The following is a 4,298-nucleotide window of genomic DNA, read 5'->3' as shown; positions in this document are numbered from 1 at the left end:
ATTATTATGTAGAACACATATTTTGACTTGTATTATCTTGAGTTAGTTAAAATAAGATCTATTTCAGTCAGTGTACAGTATCTGTTAGCGTATCTAGGGGCATCTCACTTTGTATGTGACAGAGAGCCATCAGAAGTGTAAGCCAAGATACTTTCCCAGATCAGCCTTGACAAATTAGAAGAAAGTTATAATTGTTGTTATGTGCACATATTCATAGCTAACAACATAACCATATGTCACCTGTGGGAACTGTACACCTGTATCATGTATTGTTCGTACGTCACCGATTTTCACACATTGTCTCAATTCTCTCGCCTGTTTATGTGTTTCTTTTTACCCTGCTTTTCATTCGGTGAATATCATCCTTTTTTTATATTGCTTCTTCTCTTTGACACCTAAGTGACAATTTTAAGGTCTTGACACTTGAAAGGCACAAGTTCAACATAGATTGTTTCACACAACACTGTAGATATTTATAGCCCCATTGTTATTATTTCTGAGGGTTTGAGTCTGAACAACGTGAAATTTGAGCCTTTAACAGCACGCCAAATGTCACTTCTCTGTAATGTCTCTCTGTCCCTCTCCCTCTTTCTCTCTCTCCATCTCCAGGAGTTCATTATCCAACCATTAGCTCTTTGCTGGTGAGAGAGGGAGCCATGGCCCCGAGTGGGCAGCAAGCGGGGCACCTGATGGCCCTAATCTTATCCTCCACAATGGGCTGCTGTGAATGGGAGCGTAATCAGATGGCTGGCTCCTCTTCTCTTTAACTAGCTCAGCCTGCCTACGGTGCTTCTCTGCACGAGAAGCACTCGTCAAGTTGAAGCCGGAGGTATTTCGAGACTTCTCCCTAACTATTTTGGAAGTAGCGAGACTTCCCCTGTCAGACGTACAGAGCCGTAATCCTCTGACGTGAAAGGCCTGCTGCCGACTTTGAAAATCAATGAGGGCTTGATTGACGCTGAGTCACAAGCACTCTTGGCGATCATGTCCATGTTGGTGTCTGATGGCAAGTTGCATTGTCATGTAAGAGGCATCATCCCTTCTTACAGAAGATTGATCTGAATAAGGCGCCGTCTCTGTTGAGACGTTTCTCAATTATTGTGATAAGTTGTCATGCTGGAAGCAGAATTTAGTCTGCGCTGTTCTCAGACTCTGAGAATAGTCTGAGATGCTCTAAACCATAACCTTGTCAGTCCTGTCTGCCAAATCGCTGATATTTTTCAAATGAGTCATAAAAGGGCATAATAAGGAATGTAATAACAAACTGTATGGAAAGGAGTGAAGAAGTTTGGGTCTTCTTGACCTGAATTCACCCTCAGCACTAACAATCAATCCTTTGACACACAAACACACGCACACCTACAGACATTAACACATGCACACACATCTACACACATACAACCACCTACACACAGACACAAATTTAAACACATTTTAACGCACACATAATTACACACACACTTACACTTGCATTCACACAAGCACACGCACATACGCACACACACGCACACATTCACAAAATCAGAAACTCAGACGCACAACCGCATGCACGCCTCTCGCTCTCTCTCTCTCTTATTCCCACTCTCTCTCTAACTCTCTATCTCTCTTCAGAAGGAGGCCTTCATTAACAATGAAGTAGCTGACACAAGCGTGATGTTCATCCACCGTTAGCAGATCCGACAGGGCTACATCGAACGTCTCCCTCACTTATTAACAGCTAGGGAAATAGGTCAATCACAAAAAAAGGAGGGAAGGAGGTAATAGTCTGGTGCCTTACATATGTAACACCCTCCAGGATAGTACTTAGTATTAGTAAAAGCAATACGACGAGATTTAGACTCAAGGCTGAAATATTTGCCATGCTCATATCTGCTTTTGATGCCGAAGTGTTCATTAAAGTGATTTTGGATGCATCACATATTTTATGAATTGCAAATTGGGTTTGCTCCAATAGCAGATTCAAAACTACGCTATCCCAAAACATTAAACACAGTTTCTGCTAATTAGTGCCCTTTTCCCCTTCTTGAGCCAAGCAACAGTCTCAAGCTAATAGCCAATTAATGAATTTGTTCGTTCCTCTTTCAAGCTGACTAGAGAAAGCTAGGTTGTTGTGTTCACAGTGCATGCTGTGGCCTTGCTGATGTTATCCATGGAAACCTCTGTCTCACGCAGAGTTTAATTAATGCACAGAGACTACTAAGGTCGTCAATTACAGTGATGAGGAAGCACCTAGGTGTACTGTGATGAGATGTGTGAGTTAATAGTGAAAGTTGAATCCACACCCTTGTGATATGTACCAGCTTTAAACTGTTCACTCTGACCGGGTGATGAAACATGAGTTTATTTTCAGTATGACCTATTTTCAAATTTGTATCCATCTTCTTAACCAGCAAATGCAAATCAGATGACTGAGCCACCTAGCTGAAATATGTGATTTTAGCGGGGGAAAAAAGCCTTGATGCACAGTATAACTTATGCATAATCACATAAATAAAATGTAAATTAAAAATGTATATCAATGAATTCACATTGATACAATGCACACATGAGTACAGAGCTGAATAGCTCCTTGGAAAAAGAGGTAAAGAGTAAGGATGATAGAGAATTGTATGTATTTTAGCCCCTGCAACATTGGAAAGCAACGCTCATGAAAATGAATGCTGTGATATTTTACCTTCCACTGTATGAATACCTATCTATAAATATATAAATGGTAAAACTGTATCCGGCTTGCATTCTGGTAACATTTCAAAGAAGAGTGGATAAATATTTGATGAGGCAGAAGAGATATTTCCTGATATGCTGTGTTTGCATATTTTAAACTTATTTGCTTTTAAGGCTCGGCAAACAAATAACAAATATGTCAATTGGCCCACAGAGGATCCAATAAAGTTGTCATTATGGGAAGGCTTTGCAAATGCACTCTCTCTCTCACTGTTTATATCTCATTTCAGTTGGCCCATAACGTGCCCTGTGTGGCCCCATAACTCTGAACGTAATGCACCGCACACAATGCAAATACAAAGCACACAACACATTGATGGTTGAATTGGTCTGATGATAAGTGCTGCTGCTGGTGATTATAGCATTTAAATATATATAAATTAATAAATAAATATACATATAGAAAACGTAACAGCAACACTGTGGATTCCAAAGAGAGAGAGTGGGAACCAAGACCTAGTTCTCAAAAACAGTTTTTACACATTTGAGTAATTTTGTTGACCCGCAAAATAGTTTTTGCGGGTCAACAAAGGAAGTAGTCCAGAACAACTTCTTGAAGCCTTGTTGAGGAAAAGCAAACGCTATATACCACAAATAGCTTTGCAGCCATTTCCCTGGATATATAGAGTGAGTGAGGAGACAAGAGATGCGTGTGTGCGGGGATGGGGGGAGTTCTCTTTTCATTAATTTTTTTGTCAAGAAAGCTTTTGAGGCTGATTTTGTTTCCTGAGGCAAAGTGTCATCGCTTTTTACTCATTGTAGTTATTTTTCCTTTTGTTTTCTTTATATTGTTCAGTCTCTTTCTGCAGTAAAGCATAAGGTAGACACACGGTGGCTGTGTCTTAGCGCAGCTAGAGTGCAGCTGGGAAGATCTATAGGTTTATGAAGTGAAGATCAAAACACTGTTTGATTTCTGTGGTACAACAATGGTACCTGTGTTATCCAAGGGCATCTGGTCTTGATCAAGCAGAACATAAGCATGCGTTAATTGCTAAGAACTTGAGAGCCACTGCATCCCTAAATTAGTTGACAGTTTAAGAATATAATTTATTAGAATAGAAGAGCATTGTCCAACTGTGGCCAGAAATTTAGCAGGCTCATTTAAATGAATATGTCTGCTGAAAGAAATACAGACAGCCATCGTGTTTTTTAAGTGGAACGGATGCATAATGTCTAAATTACCTCTTGTGCCATCTGTATTGCAGCAAAGGCCTTCTAGTCTGTCTGAGCTTGCTTCTCGGGTACTTTTACTTTTGGTTTCAGTATATTTTGTGATTCATGAGCTTGAACTCCCTCTCTTGGCCTTGTGTCCCCAAGTTTATCTCAGTGTGTCACCAACCAACCTTTCACATCATTTGAGCCACAATCTGACCATACATGATCATGATGTTACGACTCAATAAAAAAACAGTCGCAGAACATACTTTCCGTTCATTGGGACTTGCATAAGGAGCCATATACTCTAGCTGCATAGGCGTCAAATCCGTTCAGGACGCTGGGGACGAGTACCCACCAGTTTTCGTCAAGATTCATTTTGTACCCACCACTTGTAAAAAAAAACTTGAGTTGAATTA

This window comes from Gadus morhua, chromosome 15, assembly GCF_902167405.1.
Source record: "Gadus morhua chromosome 15, gadMor3.0, whole genome shotgun sequence".
Classification (NCBI taxonomy): Eukaryota; Metazoa; Chordata; class Actinopteri; order Gadiformes; family Gadidae; genus Gadus; species Gadus morhua.
This window is presented reverse-complemented; position numbering follows the sequence as displayed.